Genomic DNA, 23,069 nt, shown 5'->3' with positions numbered 1-23,069 from the left:
AACTTCTAAGATGCTATTTCTACCTTTTTCCCTCTTATCCTTAATTCTCTACTCTACTTCATTAAAAAGCAGGCCCTCTGGAAATCACCAACCATTCATTGCCGATTTTGAATTATTTTTTTCTCTAGCCTATCATTAGCTGTATTTGCCTGCAAATAAGATTGATGTTTTTTAAATCTCATCTACTTGCAACCCCAGAACGTAATCCCCTCCCGGTTATTACTATCCATTTATGTCATTAGGAACAGCGGGAGACCTACACTCCAAAACCCAAATGATCTTGACATGCAAATGTGTCATAAAAACCCAACAACAGCAGAAGATTTCAAAGGATTTATTAGCAACAGAGCTGCTGTTAACTAGACGTATCTGAGGAGTTTTCCAGGCAATGGTCAGGGTTGCTCTACCATGGGCCAATTAGACCCAAAGTTCTCTGTCCCACGTCAGGACCCTCTCACAAGGCAGACAGGAGCAGCACCACGGTTTTGAGGGACAGAGAGTTGTTTTATATTCCACCCACTTTGAAATGGCTTTCTCCAAAGGGGTGCAACCAGGTGGCATTCATCAACTCCTTCCTTTTCACTGAGAAGCAAATTCCTGTACAATTTGGAAACCAGACCTACGAGTCTGCACGTATTAGAACAGAGGGATGAAAAGACATCAGTTTGCTAGGGGACTTGCCCTCTACAGACTTCTCTCCCCTTCCTCATGCAAGGGTCCAGTTTTCTCATGTAGCATCGTCCCCACTGCCTCCTGCCTTCTGGTGATCCAGATGGCCCTACCCAGGTGAGCCAGGTGAACCAGGTGAGCCAGGCAGCGGCGGGCAGGACTGCTGGGTGCCAGCCCGAGGCACAGGTGCTGCAGGCCAGGCCCCTGCCCCGCCGGACCCTCTCCCAGGGCAGCCTTCTGGGCCCTGTGCTCTCTCCAGGCCCCGCTGTGGCCCCCGGGTCCCCTAACCTGTGCTGTTCTTCTCCAAGGACCATTGGGTTCCTGAAGTTACACGGCAGATGCCTCCATCTCCAGGCCTCCTGCCTGTCCTTGCCCCTCCTAAGACAACAGTGCGACAGGGGCTGAGGCCTTGCTCTCCGCTGCTCTCCGCGGCCGCCCCACGAGCACGTTCTGTGCGATGACTGTCCCGACCTGGGCGGACCGTGCACATCTGCTCAAAGGCTCTGGTCACGTGCTGCTCCATGGATCCCCAGCATCGGTCCCCTCTCTTGGATTCTTTGCCTGCAGGTTCCTGCAGCTACGATCACCCTCCTTTGGGATACTGGCCCAGGGCTTCCGAAAACCATGCCTTGAATGGAGAGCACCCCACGGAGAGCCAAGGGGGTTAATCCCCCCTAAACCATCCTGCCAAGATTTTTCCTGAGCACCCAGCTCACCCGTCTATTTTTAGGCCACTCTAATGGTAACCTAAACAGTAAAAGCAGCCGTCACCTCATAAATGCAGGATCAGCAGGCCTCTTGCATGTATGAACTTGTCAAGATAATCACAAAAGGCACTTTTCCTTGAGATCATTAAAAATAATTAGTAAGAAAATATTTTTTTTAAATAAGGAGACAAGGGGCAGCCCGGGTGGCTCAGTGGTTTAGCACCGCCTGCGGCCCAGGGCCTGATCCTGGAGAGCCAGGATCAATTCCCACGTCAGGCTCCCTGCATGGCGCCTGCTTCTCCCTCTGCCTGTGTCTCTGCCTCTCTCTCTCTCTCTCTCTCTCTCTCTCTGTGTGTGTGTGTGTGTGTGTGTCTCTCATGAGTAAATAAATAAAATCTTTTAAAAAAGAAATAAGTTCAGCTGCAGGAGGAACATGTCCATTGCTTATATCCAAAAAATTAATGCCATGTCCTTTATAAGGTCCCGGGCCTTTTGGAACAGGAAGATACATTCCATGATTGCTCTGACCCTGGAAGGTTTAGCCCACTCTCTGGCTTCCACTTGGAGACCAAGGGGCTGGCTCACCATCTCCTCCTCCTCCTCCTCCTGGTCACACAGGATGCTTCCCCAGGGAGAGCATGGTTGGGTGTTCCATTCCTTCACCACCAGTTTTTGCAAAATTTTCTCACTGATTCTCCAGAAATGAACTCTGAGAACTCCTGAAAGCTATTGTTAGAGGTGTAGGATCTGAAAGTGAAGCAGCCCTGGAGTCCCGTGCTGCCTCTGTACCTCCAAAGGGCTAGAGCTCTTCCTTCCAAGCTCTTGGGCGGTTGTAAAGGTCCCTTCCTCACCCTTCCATCATCCAATGGCTCCATTTTTTCCCTAAATGCTCCTTGACCCTCTGAAGTTTATACTCTATAAAACCTCCATTTGATTAGCAGGAGTGCATTTCTGTAGGCCATCAAATTCCAATAAATAAGAATCTTCTCGCTCTGTCTTCATATAAGGACAGAACACAACCCTGGAAACTGGACTGTGGGTCCAGGAAAGGTTTCTCGGGAGAAAGCACTGCATGCTTATGCCTAATGGAATAGTGAGTTAGCTGGGGGAAGGGTGAGGCGGGAGGAAAGTTCAGGAGAAAGGAAGGAACTTGTGTGAGAGACACGGAGTGACATGGTGGAGACCTGAGATGAGGCTCAGGGGGGAAAGAATACCCAGTGATGACTCCCCCACCACACGCAGTCAGGTGCCTGCGCCGTACATATCCTGAGTGCTCTGTCCCATAAAGTACTTTCCAGACAACAATAGAGATGGCCAAACACCCAAATTCCATATACTTCCAAGGTGTAAACTCATCACGGGCTACATTTCCTAGTCCCCTTTGCCTCCAAGTGGGGCTCTGTGGTTAGCTCTCACCAGTGAAATGTGCTAAGTGACGTGTGCTGCTGTCAAACCAAGGGGTTTCAGAAGTAAATGTGCCTTCTCCCTTCTTTCCCCTTCCACCGCTGGGAGGTAGAGGACACTGCAGCCCTAGGAAGTTGTAGGCACAGAAGACAGAGAGGGCGTGCAGCCCCACATGACCACATGCAGAACTGCCTGCTGACCATGAACTGTTGCGCTGCGCTGTTATATAAAAGAGAAATAATTGTGTGTTATGTCAAACCACTAAAACTTGGGGGCTTAACTGTCACAGCAGCTAACATTACCTAATACACACACTAGGTAATATTTACTTATTTAATTACAGGCAACCTTCTCTAGATGCCAGCACCTAGCAAAAGGTGGATATTAAATAGGCATCTGTTGAATGAAAGTAATCCATTTGATTAGAAGGAAGGACTTCCCAGAATCCCTCAAATCCCAGTAAACAAAAATCTTATTTTGCCATAAGGCCAGCATACACATGTACACACACACACACACACACACACACACACACACAACCTGGTTTTCCACACCAAAGCCACATACACTTCATGGCCAAACCTGCTCCGGCTGTTTTTAGATTCATATGACAGCAGAGACTATCCTAGGAACAACTCTTTCAAGATTCTGTTCCCCAGCATGGGTAACATACAGGGCCAAATACCGCAAAAGAAAATTGGAATAGGAAAGAAAAAGTCATCAAGAAAAATAGTCCAGATTTCTCATGATCTCACCCGTGAGTCAGATTTGCATTTGGGATAACAACTAACCGAGTAGACCAGAACAGTCTGTCTGCAAGATGTCGGCCTGCCAATTTCAACAGCATTGAGAAGGCACACTTCTTAAATTGGCTTAAAAGGACAAATCTAGTGCACTTGTTTATTATTTTTTTCCTTAAAAAAGGTTTCTAGGTGAAACAGCCTCCTGTTTAAAAATAACTCTTGGACATGAAACTATAATTTTCTTTTAAACACTGATTGCCAAATACCTGCATCTTACCATTTTGGGCAATGGGGGAAAAGTCCTACAGGAGAGTCTTTGCTGGGACGCCTGGGTGGCCCAGCGGTTGAGTGTCTGCCCTTGACTCAGGGGCGTGATCCCGGGAGTCTGAGGATCGAGTCTCACATCGGGCTCCCTGCATGGAGCCTGCCTCTCTCTCTCTGTGTCTCTCATGAATAAATAAAAATCTTTAAAAAAAAAAAAAAATCTTTACTGTGTGAATTTAGGAAGGTGCCCCCACCTCTCTGGGCCTAGGTCTATTCATTTGTAAAATGGGAGATTAAAATAGATGATCCCTAACAGAAGAAATAACAGTGGAAGTAAAACTGAATTTTTAATGCCTTGCAAGTCTTTTCATATTCATGGAACCTACTCCTAACAGAAACAGGGTATTTTTTATGTGCAGCTTAATTTAGAGGAATTTATTCACTTAGGACAGAACGTGAGGTCCAAGGCACAGCAGACATGAGTTGGTCTTCGGTAGTGAGAGGCAAGAATGGGACGATCCATTCTCAAGCAACAGGCAATGTGCACATTATTGAGCTGTGACTTTGTGTCAGGACATTCTCTCCTTTTAGAGATTAAAGAGACTTTCAGAATCATTAGACACAATTGCTTTGCTGTAAGCGAGGAGAAAGTAGGACTTAAAAGCGCTAGTTCCTACAGCTCGATGGTGGCAATACCTAGACCAGAATTGAGCTGGTTATTCGGTCTTAAGGCTGGAGGATTACGGTTAGCTATTAATTCCTCAAGCCTTACCTAACCCTCAAGCCTGCAGACTAAGAATGCTCTCTGAGTATTCAGAGAATAAGGCTCGATCAGGTGAAAGATGGAGAAGTGATCACATACCTTCAAGCATGTAAGAGGATAAGTGTTCCTTAGGGTTCTGGGAATGGCAGTAAGGTGGACTATAAAAATACACACTCACAGGTTATCTACAGGTCCAGTCTCTACAGCTTGGATTTCAGGTCCTTGACTCAAGGGTCCCCTTGGGCCCCTTCCTCCAGCCCAGACACTAGGCTACACTGACGGCCTCCCATTTTGATGCTTATCTGCTGCTTTAATCAGACCTCTGGCTCCTTCCAGGACAATGAAAAGAGGCAAAAATGAAAATGAGGTAAATATTTGCTTATAACATCCTTCTATACTTCAAGCCAATCCTACCCTGCCCCACCCCATCCCCGCAATATCTCCTTTTCTTTCAAGTTTGTAAAAGAAAACCCAGGATTTCACTCTTCAGCATTTGTCACGTGGTCACACGGGGCAACCAGGGAACCTCAGAGGCTGGGACCTGCATTTCATTAAAAGCCATTTTAAATAAATAAAAGAGTTAACCCTTTCTTGTTCCTTTCTAAGCCTGTGGGAATGGAAGTGATGACTGGTGAAGAAAATTGCATTTGGTTATTAGAATTGCTTGTTAATAATAAAGTATCAGTAGAATTGGAGGGGAATGGTAATATACCAATAAATATGGGGACATATTTAAGAAGAACTAAGTTCCAAATTTATTTATTTAAGCTCTGTTTCAAAGAATTATTCCCTTCCATTACCCTCAAAGGTCTACCTTTACCAGTGAAGGTACACAGCTGACTGTACTGTTCTCTACTGAATTGAAGTCTGTTTCCAATGCCAAATAGAAGCTTGTGGTTTAACAAAAACAGTGAGATTTAGGGACACAAGGTCTGCTTTGGAGGGGTGGCCTTAATACTGACTGAATCACTTTAAGAAAACCACTTCCCCTCCAAGTGCCTGACTTCTCATCCAATGAAATGGGGCTAATAAACTATTGGGAAGCATAAATGAGATGATGTGGACAAAGCACACAGGAGGGGTTAATTAGCTGCTGAACTAAATGTCAGCGTGGGTAGAGGCATTAGAAGTCACCCAGCCCAATCTTCCAATTTCAGTTCTCCAGCCTCTGCTTGATGTTTGTGGTGAAGGGAAGCTGACCACCTCTCAAGGCAGTCCAAGGCACTTTGAGACTCTAATGGTTACAAAGACATTGCTGGATGGAGCGGCATTTTTTTCTCCTTAATTTTTATGCTCTGGCCCCTGTTTTGGCTTCTGCACCAGAAGTGAGAGTAAGTCTTAGTGGTCCTGCATAAGAAAGCCATTGAAATTATTTATTTGGCCATCCAGTGGATGATAGTTGCAAGCCTCCTGTGTGCAAGTATACAGAACCACAGAGAAGTGAGGGATGGGTCCAGATCTCTTGTTTAGCAGGCTGGTTGAGAGGGGTGCCATCAGCCAAGATAGGGTGCAGAGGAGGAAGAGCAGGTTCAGTATGGGAGGAAGGTGAGGCGTTCAGTTTGAGATGTATTGCTTTGGAATGGCTGAGGGTTGCCCAGATGGAGATGGTAGGTTAACAGTGGACATGTGAGTCCAGAGCTCAGGAGGAGGGTTGGGTCTAAAGGTACAGATTTTGGAATGATCAGAACATGAGTAGTGGTAGGAGTTGAAAATGCAGCTGAAATTGACCAGGGAGGAAATGAGAACTCAGGGTTTAAGAGGCAAACTATAAAATCTAGTCAAAAAAAGTAAAAGAGGATAAAAGTGGTTACAAAAGTATATTAAAGGGCTCCAGAGAGAGGAGCTCAGAGAAAAGATTAAAACCAAGTGTTAATTAAAGAGGTACGGAGAAAACCAGGAAAGAAGTAGGGCCAGTAAAGCGGAGAATAGTGTTTCATAAAGGAGGAACTGGTCAGTGTCAACTGAATTAAGTATTGAAAAGCTTCCATTAGAGTTAGATGCAGAGGCCCACTGGTGATCATGGCAAGGGAATTTCACTGGAGGTCCGGGAATGGAAATCAGATTGCACAGACCATTGAGGAATTAATGAGAGATTAAAGAAGTGAAAATAGCTGATATAGACCAAGTTTTCAGGTAATTTGTTAAGGATATGAGGGCAAAGGGATCTTAATTAAAGGAGGGTAAGTTATGGACATGGTGGAGAGACAAGATACAGACGGGGGAGAGGCTGAAGGCGGAGGGGAAAGGGTATATGCATAAGAGACAGTCTCCTGAGACCAGGGGGAGTTTTCTCAGGGGCAGGAAGGAAAGAGCACGGACTGGATGTGGAAACAGGGAGTTTGTGAGGGAGTAAGACTGAGGAAGTTACTACTGATTCTCCCTGTGAAGAAAATATTAAGGCCCCCAGCTTGGAGGGAGGGAGAAAGTCATGTGTTCCAGCCTGCATGGCTGATGCGTTTGGAGACCATTTACCTGCAGGTGCCCCCATACAAATAGATGGGTAGGGTTTTTCTTTCATAGAAATGCTTGGCAGCCAGGAGATAAGGGCAGAAAATGCAGGTGGTTGAACTTACTTGGAGTAGGATTTTGGATGGTGGGAACAGCAAAAGGAAAGGGGATAAGGGAGTTTATAGTACTGGCAAAGGAACAGATGAAGCTATGGCCCATAGGGGTGTGGGGTGGAAGAAGGATGTGAAGGTAGCTACTGTCTTTCCTACAACTCTCTCCCACTAACTTCTCCTTCTTGGATCCTTGCTTAGGGATACGTTGCTTGGCACCATGTGTTGCCCAGAGCAGCACACAATAGTCTAGATGTGTGGGCCTAGTACAGACGGCCAACACTCTGTTTCTGGGCCTGCTTAATAGTCACACCCCAGTGTGGATGCACACTGTGGTAGAGTCAAGTGAACTGCCTACATCTTTTACACAGAGCCCCCTATTAAAGCACGTTCCTGACCATCCTATAATAAATGCAGTTGATTTTTTCAGACATAAGTATAGGACCTTCATTTGAGCCCCTTGGCTGACTCTTCCAAGATCTGGCCTATCCTGTAAGTCTAGATTCTGATACTGGTGTGAAATGAGGTCACTGTGCTTCCCAGATCTGGGTCATGATCAAATGGAATAAATATGTCATCCATATCTTTATTCAAGTTGGTGATAAAAATGTTGAACAGGAGAAGGACAAATCCAATAGCAGAACTGTGTGACTCTCATTACTAGAAAACCCTCTCTCTACATGGACACCAATCCATCAACCCCTTTGTACGGCATTTAGCTAGTCAGCTACAAATCACCAAATGCTGCTACTGTGCAGTCCACATTTCTCCATCTTGCCCACAAAGATCTCACAAGGGATCATCCAAACACCTTGCTGAAAAGTCCAGATACACTATGTCAACAGCTTTCCCATGATGTACTGGTCTAGTAACCTTATCCCCATTGGATAAAAACACAATGCGCTTTTCTTTGCTATGTCTTATTACACCTACAGCCAGATGGAAATTGGTTTATGACATTTTACGGCTTTATAACATTTCCTGTCTCACCATGACATCACTTTTCCCCAAGCCTAGAGCTTCAAAAGGCCACAAAGGTGTTAAGAACTCAGTTTCTAAACCTTCCTCCTACTCCAGTATATCAGGTTACCTGATCTCCCAGGCTGGTTAAAATAAAGAATGTTAGCCTAAAAATGAAACTCTAACAGAAAAGTAACTCCTTCAAATGGGGGGGCCCTATATGGAGACCCCCTCTTTGTCTTGTCTTGGAGCTACCACCCAGTTGCCCTAAACAGCAGTTTAAATTTTATTTCCTTGAATCTCATTTTGAAAGTAGAGCCAAATATGGTTGTATCTGAGCTTTCCTGATTATCTCTGAAGTCTTGGAATTTTAAATCTCACAAGCTACGTATTCAGTCACTTAAAAGAAAGCCGTAAGATGAGAAACATGTAACTCAGAGATCAACAATAACTCAGAGTGAAAAACACCACGGTGTTTATGAAGGGTATAATCCCTAATTACACCGAGAGTGACACCTCTTTCCCAGGCAACACTCCTTAGAAGCTGCCAAATACGTTAAACAGAAATAGTTTAGTCAATCCATCAATATCTGCTTACTGCCCACAGCTGGGACACAAAGAGATGAAAAGTATGGCTAGGTGCCCTCAAAGATTTTGCAGTCTAGTTTAGGAGGGGGTTAAAAAAAAAAAAGCACTGTCACCAAAAAGTTCACCAACCAAAGCATCCTGTGCTGGATGCCAAGGGAAGTGCCAGGCAGTAGGTGCGCCAGATGTTCTGGGTGAGGCTGCCAGTCAGGGAGCAGCAGAGGACAGTTTTTAAAGGGAATGGGACTTCACTTGGGCCTTAAGGGATGGACAGAATTTAAGCAATGGGTAGATGGGCTCCTGGGTAGGAGGTGTGGAATAAATGTGTATAGCTAATGTAGACAAAAGAAGTCAGATCCAAATCCCCTCTCACTTCTCAAATATAAAGAGGAAAGCCTGATGCTCAACTGGGAAATTAACAAAGAAACACCTGACTCTGCCATACAGGGTCTGTGCCTCCCATCAAAGCTCAGCCAAGGTCATGTAGGGATCGATGTCCACTAGATTAACAAGATGCTCCTATGAAAACTAATAAACTATTATACGCAGCACCAATTTCATTAAAATCATCCACTGCAATTTAAGTTTTGAGACTAATGGATTTTTCTAAGAATGAAACAACATATGCCACAGAGGTAAAACCCAAAGGAGGAGGAAAACAAGTAGTGGTTTGCACCACTGGCTCCACATTAGAACCACTTGGGGGGAGGGAGGGTGTTCAATAAAGACCAACTCTAACACCCGCTAATGCTGTACCTCCTACCCATTACATCACAATCCCTGGGGTATCAACATTTAAATTAAAAATACCAGTGATTTGGGATGCCTGGGTGGCTCAGCGGTTGAGCGTCTGCCTTTGACCCAGGGCACGATCCCGATCCCCGGGTCCGGGATGAATCCCACACTGGGCTCCTGCAGGGATCCTGCTTCTCCCTCTGCCTATGTCTCTGCCTCTCTCTCTCTCTGTATCAGGAATAAATAAATAAAATCTTTTTAAAAATACCAATGATTCTACTTCATTCTCTCAACAAATTATTCTGAGTGCCTATTATAGGCCAACACTACTCTAAGTGTTAAAGATACAAGAATGAACCAAGCAGACCCCCCTTTCAAAAAACTACCCTCATAGATTTTACATTATAATGAAGTCGAGCAAGCAGAAAAGCAAATTAAATCAGTAAAATATATGACATGTTAAAAAACTGACAATGTGCTAAGGAGAAAATAAAGCTGAGAAGGGGGATATGAAGTCTCAGGCTGGGGTAGGGTGGCACAGAAGGTTTCATGGAAGGTGACATTTAAATCAAGAACTGAAGGATGTGAGAGAGCATCTCAGCTACATGAGAGAGGAACACACCAGGCAGAGGACACAGCAGGTACAATGGTCCTGAGGCAGAAACATGCTGGTGTGGCTGGAGCTGAGAGGGAAAGGAACAGAAATGAAGAAGTCAGAAAGGGAAGGGCATAGTAGGCTATGTAATAATGAGTCTGGCTTTTATGTTGAGTGAGATGGGACGCTCCTGGGAAGGTCTGCACAGAGAAGTGACATGATCTGATTTACAGTTTTATGATAATCACTCTGACTGCTCTGTTGAGAATACACTATCAGGGCAAGAGGCAAGATAGCAATTGAGCAATTCTCAAAATAGTCCAATTACGAGATGAGGACAACTTGGATGACGGGAGAGACAGTACACAATGGTCAGATTCTGGGTATATTCTGGAGAGCTACAGAAACAAAGTATCTGGTAGAAGCAGGGGTGGAATCCAGAATTTGGTTTTAGATGTTAATGTGTGAGATGACCATTAGACAGTGGAGATGCAAGTAGATAATTATAGATGAAGATAATTAGAGATGAAGATAGATGGGTGCAAATTCTTGGCTTATGGATAGCATTTAAAGCCACGCGGATGACTGACATCACAGATAACAATCACAGAAAGAAAAGACAAGAAGCACAAGTAATAACCCCTGGCCCCTCCAGCATAAAGAGGTCAGTGAGAAGACAGGCAGCCAAGAACACCAGGAAGGAATGCAGACTGGTGAGCAAGGAGGAATGTCTATAGACTACGGTGTCCAGAGAGCTAAGGGAAGGAAGCCTTTCAAGACGGGCCTAACTGCGTGCATCACATGCTTTGAAGGAGCAAGGAAAAAGCTGAGAATTGGTCCTTGGATTCAGCAATGTGGACCTCATTAGTGACCCTGATAGCCTTGAGAGCCAGTTCCAAGTCTCCAACAGAAGTGGGGTTCATGAGGCTTACCATGGTCTTGAAGCAATGCTTTCTCCATTGTCTCTCCCTTGTCCCAAAACACAGTTAAATAATTTGATAGGATTGATAATTCAAGGCAATCTGAATTTTATTTATTTTTATTCCCCACGCATAGAATATGAAATGTTTATATCTTTTCTCTCTATGTGGCACATGCTAAGTAAATATTAATTGGATGGAAAAGAAAAAGAGTTTGCAGCAGATAAAGTATAAGCTCTAGGAAAGAAGTGAGCAAAACTGATAATACTACCTCCTTCAAACGTTTGCTGAGCACTCAGTTTTCAGTGGCTTTATGGGCAGCTACCTACCTCCCATGTGCAGCATCCACCACTGCTAGCAAAGTTCATACGCTGTGTCAAGTTGAAAATGGAGAACAGCAGTTGAGAAAGAGTCATTAAAAATAAATAAGTCCTGAGCACCTGGCTGGCTCAGTCGGAAGAGCATGCAACTCTCGATCTTGGGGTTGGGAGTTTGAGCCCCACGTTGGGTGTAAGGATTACTTAAAAATAATTAAATAGACTTAAAATTTTTTTAAATAAACAAAAAAATAAATAAGTCCACTATCCAAGCACATAGGTTTCAGCAGGGATCTTACCAGTGGAAATACAGAAGCGCTTCTTGATCCAGCAAATGCGAATTGCAGTGGGTGGTGATATTCCACGTTGGAACTGCACATACAATCCAACCTGGACTTCACTGTGACTACCCACCTGGCTATTAGCAAGAGCAGTGAGCAGTCCCTCTTTGGTTTATGATAAAAATAAAGGAGCTGCCTCTGAGTGACATTTTACACGCACAACCCCCCAGGCAAAGTTCTGGTTACCACAGCAAGCCCCACTCATGACAGACAGCAGAGACAAAGCACATGACATATCAAATAGCCACAGTCCTGCCTTCCTGCAGGAGCGCGGTTATAGTTGCCAGATACACTAATCAGCCGCTACAGCCCTCTCTGCAAATAAAAGCCCAACCTACTTTTGTGGGTCTTGGTTATTCTTACAATTACTATTTGCCTGAAATAGTAGCTTTTGTCTGATGTTTACTTATTGGGATGCTGATGTAACTCTCAAGATGGAACTTATTTTTAAAAGGAGGTCCAACACCGGGGAAGGAAACAAATAGCTGCTTTCTCACTCTCCCTACTCCACAACATTAGCAGAAATTTCTTGGAGTCCCACATCTGGCAAGAACCTGTCCTTAGGCCTCTTGCGTGGCTGGCCCAGAGAAACGAACCAGTCTCTTATTTAGCAAGACTGAATAGAGAGGGTCTTGCACCAACCAATCTAAAGGTGGAGGTCTTACCGTAGGGTTCCAGCAACGAGGAAGAGATGTGGAAGCAGAAAATGCCAAGCTGAGGAAAATGTTGGTGTGTAAGGAAATGCTGGTGTCCAGGAGGACGGATACTGCAGGGCTTCTTATGAATGCAAATTCTACCTTTGCATCAAGGACACATAAAGGACATGGTCATTTACGCTCTTCCAGGATGGTTTCAAGGAAGAGGGTTTAAACCACTGAGTCTCCAGATAGATCAGAAAAAGTCATGAGCCTAAATGCCCAAGTGGAGAAAAAGGAAATAACTTTTTAGCTTCTCAAGCTTAAGCTCCAGGACCAACTTTTCAGAGAAATAGTACATTTGGAATCTGAGTAAGTACATCTTTTCCCTGTGTTTTCCCAAACTGTGTTCTAGGTTTATGAGCAGAAAAATGAATCAGAAAACTCAGAGCTCTGTAGAGACGTTAGGGATCCCAGGAGTTCCTACTTCTCAGAGATTCTGTATGGAATAAAGTTAAGAGCACAGGCTTAGAAGACAGAGAGATCTGGATTCAAATTCTTGCTCCAAGTCTTAATAGATGTGTAACCTGGGGCGAATAATTTAAACTTTTTGAGCTTGCTTTCCATCATCTGTAAAATAAGGATAACTGGGAACAGTGCGAAATCTGTTCAACAGCGGTTTGTTGAATTTCTACTGTATATAGGGCACTGTTGTTGGCACTAGAGATACAGTGAACAGGGTCCCTGTTTGTTTGTTTTTTTTAAGGTCCCTGTTTTGATGAAGCTTGCATTCCAACAGGTGAGACAACCAACAAAAGTAAATAAATCAAAACTCTATTTCAAAGAGAAAAGGAGTAATGTGATAGAGTGCTTGGGGGAGGCCATTTCAAATTATACAGTTAGGGAGGCGAAGGCCTCTGCAGGTCTGGGGTTTGCACCACTGGCAGAGGTAAGGCCCTACTCTGGGATGCAGCTTGGCAAATTCCAGAACTGAAAGGACAGTATGTCTGCCCACAGAGAGTAAAGGCGATGAGTCACAGCCAAAGAGGTCATCTGAGAGGCAGTTTGGGGGAAAGGGCCTGGTTGTATTCAAATGGCAATGAGAAATCCCCAGTTGTAAGCTATGAGGTGACATGACTTGATTTGTGTTTTTTTTTTTAAAGATTTATTTATTTATTCATGAGAGACAGAGAGAGAGAAAGAGAGAGAGAGAGAGAGGCAGAGACACAGGCAGAGGGAGAAGCAGGCTCCATGCACCGGGAGCCCGATGTGGGACTCGATCCCGGGTCTCCAGGATCGCGCCCTGGGCCAAAGGCAGGCGCCAAACCGCTGCGCCACCCAGGGATCCCCTTGATTTGTGTTTTTATTTATTTTTTATTTACCTTTTTTTTTTTTGAGAGAGAGAGAGCTTGTGCAAGTGGTGGGGGGAGGGGCAGAGAGAGGGAGAAAGACTGTTAAGCATCCTCCACGCCCAGCATGGAGCCCCATGGAGGCTGAGCTTGGAGCTCAATCTTACAACACTGAGATTATGAGCTGAGCTGAAACCAAGAGTTGGACTCATAACCAGCTGAGCCACCCAGGTGCCTTCTGATTTGTGTTTTTAAAAGACCCCTCTGGCTTATCTGAGAGGGACTAGGAGCCAAGGGTATTCCCCTGAGGCCCAGACAGAAGACTACTGTGGCGACAACTCCAACCAGGTGGGCTGCTACACAGGTGGAAGGAGGGCCAACAGGATTACAGCTTTAGTTAGTGGTGTGAGGAAAAAAAGAAGAATGAAGGTCTTGAGATTTGTGGAATGAGCCTTTGGGTAGATGGTGGTACCATTTACTGAGCTGGGAGAAGCAGAAGGAAAGAACTAGCCAGAAAGAGAAATATCAAGGATCTTTTTTGATCAAATTAGGCCTGAGATGCTTGTTACACACAGCTCTGGAGACGTCAAGCTGACAGTGGGGTATAGGAGTCTGGGACTCCGTGGAGAGATCAAGCCTAAAGACATAAATTTGGAAGCCAAGAGTACATAGATGGTAGGTGAAGGCTTGAGGCAGTAAGATCTCCCTAGGAAGGAGAATAGCTAGAGAAGAAGACCCAAGGTCAAGTCCTGGGGCAATGTCATAAAACAATGAATATTAGTTGTTGTTATTTTCGGTACACTGGGAAGGAGAGCGTTGGCCAATTATTGTTGCAAGCAACATTTTATCCATCCATCTACCCACAGATCCAAGCATCCATTCATACCACAAACAATCACTGAGCATGTTAATGAGAGACAGTAGAGAAAAGAATGTAATAATAGGTCAAGAATGTAAGTTCTGGAGCCAGACTACTCTATTTAAATCCCAGCTCCATCTGTGACCTTGGAGAATTTGCTTAAGCACATTGTACCACCATCTTTCCATCTGTAAAAGGGAATGTAGTGCGTTGAATGGTGTCCCCCCAAAAGATATGTCCTTATCCTAGAACCTGTAAATGTGATCTTCTTCGGCAAAAGGGTCTCCGCAGATGTAAATAAATTGAGCATCACAAGATGAGATCATCTTAGATTATCTGGGTAGCCCTAAAAGACAAGTGTCCTTATAAGAGACACACAAAGTAGAGACATGCAGACATAAGAGAAGACATGAACACACAAAGAAGAAAACAATGTGAAGACAGAGACACAGATTGGAGTGAAAAAGCCACAAGGAATGTCAACAGCTACCAGAAGCTGGAAGAGGCAAGGAAGGATTCTTCCTAGGAGCCTCCAGAAGGAGCATGACCCTGCCAATGCCTAAATTTCAGACTTCTGGCTTCCAGAACTACGAGAGAATAAATCTCTACTGTTTTGAGCCACCAAGTTTGTGACAATTTGTTTTAGCAGCCCCAGGGAATGGATTGAGGAGTAATAACAGTGTGTGCCTCACTGAGTCATGAGGAGAATTAAATGAGTTAATGTATGTAAAGCATCTAGAACAGTGCTGCCAAATAGGGGATATTCAAACAATTTTAAATTTTATCCATGTACTGGACGTATCCATGTACTGGTACAGGATCCTGAAAAATGGGCAAAAAGACATATCATGTTGAGAAACCCTGAAAATAAAGATGGTGCCCACAAGCTGAGCAGGTGAGGGACCAGAAGGGGGAACGGTACTCGGATGCCACGAATTGCTGAACTCCGCTCCCCAGCATTCCCCAGTAAAGAAATCAATAAGCCTTACATCTGCTCGGGTTTTTGAAGATGAGTAATAGGTCCAGAGAAGGGTTAATGCAATCTTTCACAGTGTCTTCCTCTGCTTGCACCATCTCATTGCCCGCTCTCTCATGAGAGCCCATGTTGATGAGGACACTCTGAGCACATTTTCTGGGGACAGCTGTCTCTTCCTTTAGCCTAATGATATTGGGAGTAACGGTGACCAGGGTGGGGAAGGGGTAGAGAGTGGGCAGCGGAAAACTGTGGAGGAAAACGATGCCAATTTTGTATGCTGAGTGATTCTGTAATAATATTTGCATGGCTGCTTTAGCCTGGGAAGTTAATTTTCTTCACCAAGAGACCCATATAGCACAATCTAGTTTTACCCAAATCTCTATAAAATACACTGTGCCAAAAGGTGGGTGAGGGATAATCCAACTGAAACACAGCTGAAATCTGACATTTTATAAGTGTCCATTGGCCAACACACAAAAATGGAAATCGTTTATTGACCTCTTGCTTTATTAAACTTTGCTCCGTTCTCATCTTCACAGGTAGATTAAAAAAAAAACAAACATTCAAACACTCGAAGAGAATTAGTGATTATATTTGATCACCTGCATGCAAATATAAGTAGTGTCAGGGGTGAGGAGCATTACTACGGGGTGTTCAAACTTGTAGGCACCAACCCGAGATACTACGGTTAACCTGAAACACCTTTGCCTCTCTACGCTTGGAAAACAGTCTTGGGGAATATGAGAATTACAGTACCATCCCAGGGCATGTACACGGGACAGGCAGGTTCATGTTAGATGGACATCTATAAAATTCTGGCCTTGGGTGAAAGGGACAAAAAAGCCAGTATTCCTTCTGTCTTCCCTCTAGGTATCCCAAGATCTTGTTCGGAGCAACTGTAGCCAGATAAGGCCCCAGGAAAGCAAAGCTCCCAGGCCTCTGCTTCCCTTCACCCCCTTCCTCTAGATGCCCAGTGGCCTCCTTATAAGGCAGCCTAATCCCCCCCCCCACTCCACTGTCTACTGACTACACCATGATGCAAAGATACCCCCTCTTCTACTCTTTACCTGGCACAACTTCTACTCCCTCAGCAGGCAGGTTAGAGCCAAGGGGTTGACCTTGGACTCCCTAGCACTACACAGGGCCCTTGCTCATGGTAAGGGTCCTATTCTGCACTGTATCAGCGTGTCTTTATTTTTAGCAAAGCAGGTGACCACTCTCCAGAGGCCAGGACGACAGAGTGTACATGGATGATTTGGTGGCAGTAGCAGATTTCAACTCTAGTGCATGCAAAGCCGAGTACTAGAACTGCCCAGATGTTGATAAAAAGGAGACCACAAGTGGTTCCACTCAAATCCAACTCCACTGTTGCTAAAAACTTCAAAGGACACAGCCTGGGAATCTTTCTGTTAAGGGCCACATACACCATAGAAGCCTCACCTCATGAAGCTGTTAAAACCCCGTAGATCTTCCCTAAAATAAACTAAATTTACTTCAACCTGGAGGCAAAGAATTGGGTAGTACTCTCTCAAGAACTTGCAAATCCTTAGGAGTTTGTGATTTTTTTTTTTTTATCCTCGTGTGAATAGCTACACATTTCAGGCTGCTTCTCCATTCCCTTGCTATTATCTCGCTGAAAGCTGGTGACAACAGCGTGTGCAAAACTAGTTTTCTTTGCTATAAAAATTCAGTTCCCCAACCCTTGCTTCTCCAAAACCTCTTCATGTGTCCTATAGTGCTTTACGAGCCACATAAACACTTTAAACCCTAAAAACAAATAATCCAAGAATAACTTAATCAGCCAGATGTTCAATGCTATCTGCTTTCATTGGACTGCTTCAGAAAGAGAGCTAATTCTTAAAGTTTCTGATTTTCTGCAAGTTAATAGCATAGTCACTGTTCATTTAACGTGTTCACATAGGTAACCCGCACATCAAGGAGCCCGGCGCTCTGAGAACTGGATTGTTTCCCGGCCCCATTGAAAATGGGGGTGGGACAGCCCAGGTGGCTCAGCGGTTTAGCGCCGCCTTCAGTCCAGGTCTTGATCCTGGAGACCCGGGATCGAGTCCCATGTCAGGCTTCCTGCATGGAGCCTGCTTCTCCCTCTGCCTGTGTCTCTGCCTCTCTCTCTCTCTCTCTCTCTCTCTCTCTCTCTCTCTCTGTCTCTCATGAATAAATAGATAAAATCTTAAAAAAAAAAAAAAAAAAAGAAAAAAGAAAGAAAGAAAATGTGGGGTGGAGAGGACTCCATTGGCATCGGAGAGAGGCCACAGCCGGGGCACACCTCTTCCCGGAGCTGGAGAGGCCTCAAAGACAAATGGGTCTTCTCCGCACACTTAGTGCCCTAACCAGCCATCTCTAGGCCCGGCTGCCTTATCGGACCACAAAGGGCCTCTTCAATGATTGACTTTTCAAACCGTAAATGCTCCCAGTGTTTTCTTGAACACATTTGTAAATAGAACACAGAACTCTTTAGGTCACAGGCAATTTGAGCCTAAGTCCGATGACCTACCTGCCTTCCAGTCCGGCCTCTGCCCAGAACTGCAAAGGAATTCTTTCTCAATTCCATCTTTTTTCCCATTTCTAGCATATGGATAGTATAATAAGACAAGGAATTTAAAAATTTTAAATGCCATACAAGGATCTATCATTGTGTATGCGACCTATGCTTAGGCCCCAAGAACAACGTAATCGATATATGGACCATCCACGTAAAATCAACCAATGAACCAACTAACAATTTGAGAAAATATTTTTTATACTTTGATTCCCTTAAAGAAACACTGTACACATTTTCGCCCAATATCATTTAATTTGGCACACATCTAGTGAGGGTGCAGTAAATCAAATTAAGTGCTCCTTTTCCTCTGCTCTTCACTAATAGGGGAGAATATTTGTTTAATCTTTCTAAGCATAATCATCGATTCGTTAAGAAAACCAAGGGGGAAAATAAATAAATAAACAAACAAACAAACAAACCGAGGGGGTACACAGATTTTCAATTCCTCTTCACCCACCGGCATCTGGCCCTTTTGTCACTGAAGGCAACAGTTCTGCACACCTGGTCAACTGTAGATGTGATTCTAGTTCCTGTCGTGCTAGAATGAGGCAAATTCTCCACTTTTCTGAGCCTTTGGTTCCTCCAATGTGGGAATTAGCAAGTCTGAATGCATCCCCCTTTCCAAAGCACAGAGGAGGGGAGAGACTGCAGGATCTCCCTGCTTGGAGCCCCGGCAAAGAGTGATGTGAACTACGCATGTGTCCACCAAACAAGCCAATAGATAAAAAGGCAGACATCCTGAAAGATTCCTTAAAGTGGGAAAGTGGGAGCAGGGAGGCGAGAGGCTGCTCCCAGGAGTCCAGAGCTTCTCATCCAAAGCTGAAAGCAAGCTTCGACGGGGGCCACTAAAAAGTCCTGCCTTGTACACTCGCGGGGCTGTCACGGACTTTGACAATAGGCTCATTCATTTCTCAACACACTATCAGAAGGACCCACTTACTACCCTGTAGCAGACGCTGTCTTTGAGGAACCTGCATACATACCTCAGTATCTTTTCTCATTCCCCGCCGAGAACAACCCTGGGAAGCAGCTATTTTACCAATCCTGCACAAGAGGAAACCGGGGCTTCAATATTTCTAATGATCTGGCCAGTGAGAAGTTTTCTGCACTGCTAGGACTCCAGCCAAAGCCTCTGACCCCAATCCCAGAAATCTTCCTTTCCCTCTCGGCGCTGCCTCGGCTGGTGCCAGGCACCAGGTTCACTGGCCCGGCTGCCAGCAGCACTTCCACTTGCCCCAGGCCCCAGCAGCGGGCACCTCTCCTGTTTGACCAAGACATCACTTCCCTCCGCTGCACTGCAGGCTCCCTCTCCGGCGCCTCTCCCAACCCCTGCTTCCCTCCTACCTTCCCAAGAGGGGAGATGCCAGCTTTTTTCTTTCCCTGCACCTGCTTCTTCTGTTCACCTCTGGCTTCCTCCCTCCCAAACATCCCTAATCTTGTCTTCGTTCTCTCCCACTCCTCATGTGTTTACCAAACATGCCTGGGCAGGGGATTTGGGGGACATTCCTGAATAAGCCTTCCCACAACACTACCACCTCCTCAAAATACTCCGCAGATTATTTTTAACTGGCACAGTTCTAGATCCAGTGTCTATCCTCCAACTTCAATTGTCTTGGCAATTCCTCTCTCCTTCGTCCCTTGAACCATCCTTTCCAGACACTGTTCTCAGCCTTTGTCGAGGCTGGCCCTTCCCAGACACTCCTGCCTCTACCTGTCTGCCTACCTCCCTCAGGGGCTTGCCTACTGCATCCTACATGGCATTATGGAGACCCTTTTGAAGGCACAAGACAGAGGTTAAAAACTGACAAGTCTCCAAGTCTGTCCTGTTAGAGATTCAGCCTCTCTTTGAGTTTGGGCCTGACCTTTTGTGGGTTCATCTTCCTTGGGATGCTTTCTCTTGTGTTTGGGGCAGTAAGAAGGCCCTGAGGCCACATTCCAACAGAGGCATCTCTACCCCCTACACACACACACACACACACACAAACACCGTAGTCTAAGTTACATAGGCCCACATGATCTAGGCCAAAGGAGTATCTGCAGCTCTGTGTTATCTTGTCCAGCCTACAGGCCTGGAGCTTCCAAGTGAGGGTGAGGGTAACACCAAGTACAATTAGCTGGTGGTGAGGAGAGGGAGTCCTGGAGTGTTGCCTATGCCTCTCTCCCTGAGGAAGCTGCAGGTGGCTGGTGGAGGCTTTATCTGCGCATGAATAAGATATGGTCCTAAAGAAACAGGCCCAGGGCAGCGTGATGAGTGTGCCAACCGGCTCCTTAGAGCAAAGTCCAAAGGTAGGACTGCTCAACTTGGGAGAGAGAGACAGAGGATCACAGAGGAGGCGGCCCTCGAGCTGGATCTTGAAGAGTAAGAAGTGGTTCATCAGGAAGAGCAGGGAAGGAAGGATATTCTACGACCTCACTCCTCCCACCACCAGCCCCCAGCAAATCAGCCTCGTAGAGGCAGAGAGTTTGACAGAGAGCAGGAAAGAAGCCTGAAGAAGCACATAGGATTTGGAGTGTATTCTGCGTCCTGGGACGCACTGACAGGTTTCACAAGGACAGGTGACTGCTAGGCTTGGGACGCTGAGTAGTGTGGGAAGAGACAGGAGAGATCTGGAAGGATGCCTCCAGGTTGCTGGTTTGCTCAGTGTTAAAAGCCTGAGTCTCCATTTCAGTCACCTGTGCATTCACACTCCTAACCTTCAGGTGATCTCTGCTGCTTCTTCACTCCAAATGCAAGCAGCGCCCATGCTTCAAGGTCATGCCTAATGAACTTTTCTTCCCACAGCTGCTGCCAGGCCTCCATTACCTCCTGTGCCCGACTTATTACTCTAACCTTCTCACTGGACAAGTCACCTCCCATCTCTCCCACACATCAGACTCATCTCCCTAAAGCACAAAGCGACAATCCTTTGCTTAAAAATCCCAAATATTTCCCTATCAGCTGCAGACCTAAATTCCTCTAAGACCTCAGGCCAGCCTCTTCTCCCGGCATACCCCCAGGCCACCTCCACACTCAGGATCAACCCCTCAGCCCATTCCTTCTCCACCTACCTCGGTTCCCCACACAGACCTTCAGAGCTCCTCAGTCAAAAGTGACTTCTTTCTCCTCTGTACTTCTAAAGTGCTCGATGTGGACCACTCCTCAGGTACTTGATCCTTTAGATCATCCCTTCACCCAAACACAGGGCCACCTGTTCCAGTGCCACACGCGCACTGGTTTGGGTCGGAGCTGTCAATACACTTATCTCACTTCTGACACACTGAAACTCTGACAGCAAGGAGGGAGCCTCCGCGCGCATCCCCAGGAACCTCTGAGGGCCTACGCACAGCAAACCACAGGTACTCCAAAAATAAAATGGTTGAAATGAATAGAGACATTATCATAAGTTCCCTTAAATAGTAAACTGCCTTAAGTGCATGCAAAATCAATCCTAATGACGAAGATTTAAAGCATAATTCAATGTTTCTCCCGGGGCATATGAACTATGTCAAGGGAAGGTGCATTTATATACTTTGCATGGTTCTGATTCCTCCCCTCCAGCACATTCCCGCACCCCTCCACTCCGTCTGCCCACCCCCCTGCACGCTCTCACACCACTATGTGGTTATTAGTGGAGCAGCAGTCCTTGGCCCGTGTCTAATGGAAGAAGGAACTGATGAAGCTAGAACAACCACCTACTGTCAGGGGTGTGTTCTGAGACATTCTACGCGCCCCCGCAAGCAACCCTCCCACGCCACACCTGCCGGCCTAGACCTACTTGACCCGCACCCCAAGCCACGGGGGGGAGCAGCCGCCGCGGGAGGGGGGGCCGGTCCGAGTCCGGAGCAGGCTGGCCCGGGAAGGGCCCGCAGCGCTGAGGGCCCAGGGCAGCTCTCCCCAGAAGCAGGTCCACGGATCACTTTCTGCAGCCCCTCCGGGACCACCTCGGGCAGCTTCACGGTGCTTTGTCAAGGCAACACGGCCCGCCACAGCACCCCAACCCTGCTGGGCCAGCTGCAGGGCACAGATGCACCCCCAACCCCACCGGCCTGCACCCCCAGGCCGGGTCAGGGCTGCAGCCCGGGAATGCCCTCGAGCCCGCCACCGCGTCCCCTGCACCCTCCAGCGTCTCTTATCAAGGTCTCTGCGCTGAGCAGGCCCCTGGGGACAGGCTTCTGGCAAACTCCAGCCGGGGCCCTGGACCCTCCCCGGACTCAAGCCCAGCGGCCCCCAGCCCCGCAGCACCCACCGCGCACCTGGGGGGGGGGAGGGGGGAGGGGGAGGGGGGAGGGCACCCAAGAACCGGGCCAGCTGTGCGAGGCGCTCGCCTCCCGGGGACGCGGGGTTCCCCGCAGGACGCTCCGGGTCTCCCCGGGAGATGCCGACCCTGCCCCACAGACGTCCTTGCCTTCCCCGCGTGTCCCCCGGGCAGGGAGCCCGCGGCTGATGGGGGCGCTGAGCGGCGCCCCGGGTCCCTGGGGCCGCGGGGGGGGCCGCGACGGCTCAGGGGGGCACCGCGGGGCGCCGGGGGCCCGTGCCCGGCGGGGGGGGGCCCGGGGACTTGCAGCCGCCCCACCCGGGTCGCCGCCCGGCCCGCCGCCTCGCCCCGGGAATCGTCGCCAAACTTTCCCGGGCTCGCTCGGCCCCGGGGGTGCGGGTCGCCCCCCCCGCCCCCCCCCCGCCCCCCCCGCCCCGCGCCCCGGGTCGCGGCGGGACGGTCGCTTCACCTGCGCGCGGCTGCGGCTCCGCCGAGCTCCCGCTGCTCCTCCGCGTCCGGCCCCCGGCGCCGCCCGGCGGGTCCCCGCGCCGCCGCCGCTCCCGCCGCTCCCGCTCCCGCTCCCGCCGCCGCCGCCCCGAGCCGCCGCCGCTTCCCCGCCGCCGCGGGAGGCGCAGTCCCGGGCGCCCCGGGCTCGGCGGGTCCCCGCGGCCGCAGCCCGCTCCTCGGCCGGTCGCCCAGCTGCGCGGCAACGGGGATCCGCGGAGCCCGGGGATGGGCGGGGATTCCCTCCCTCCCCTCCCCTCCCCTCCCCCGCCCGCCCGCCCTCCCGGGGCCGCGAGGGGCGGGAACTCCCCGCGCCGACTGACAGGCCCGGGGGGCGGGGATCCCCCGCACGGGCGGCCGGTGGGCGGGGATTCCCCCTGAGCCGGGCAC

The 23,069-nt window shown here is 47.6% G+C and overlaps 1 protein-coding gene across 3 annotated transcripts in view; it reads right to left on the bottom strand.

Moving 5' to 3' along the window:
• Window positions 1-22,833, bottom strand: part of PDZD2 (PDZ domain containing 2) — a 360,029-nt gene extending 337,196 nt beyond the window's left edge. Inside the window, exon 1 of one of the 3 annotated variants that reach the window (XM_041749706.1) lies at window positions 22,645-22,833. The gene's annotated coding sequence lies outside the window, so the exon portion shown is untranslated. The remainder of the gene's footprint in view (window positions 1-22,644) is intronic. The other 2 variants (XM_041749707.1, XM_041749705.1) reach the window with 2 other exon arrangements.
• Between the last annotated feature and the right edge of the window lie 236 nt (window positions 22,834-23,069).

Source organism: Vulpes lagopus, chromosome 3 (genome assembly GCF_018345385.1).
Source record: "Vulpes lagopus strain Blue_001 chromosome 3, ASM1834538v1, whole genome shotgun sequence".
Classification (NCBI taxonomy): Eukaryota; Metazoa; Chordata; class Mammalia; order Carnivora; family Canidae; genus Vulpes; species Vulpes lagopus.
This window is presented reverse-complemented; position numbering and strand designations above follow the sequence as displayed.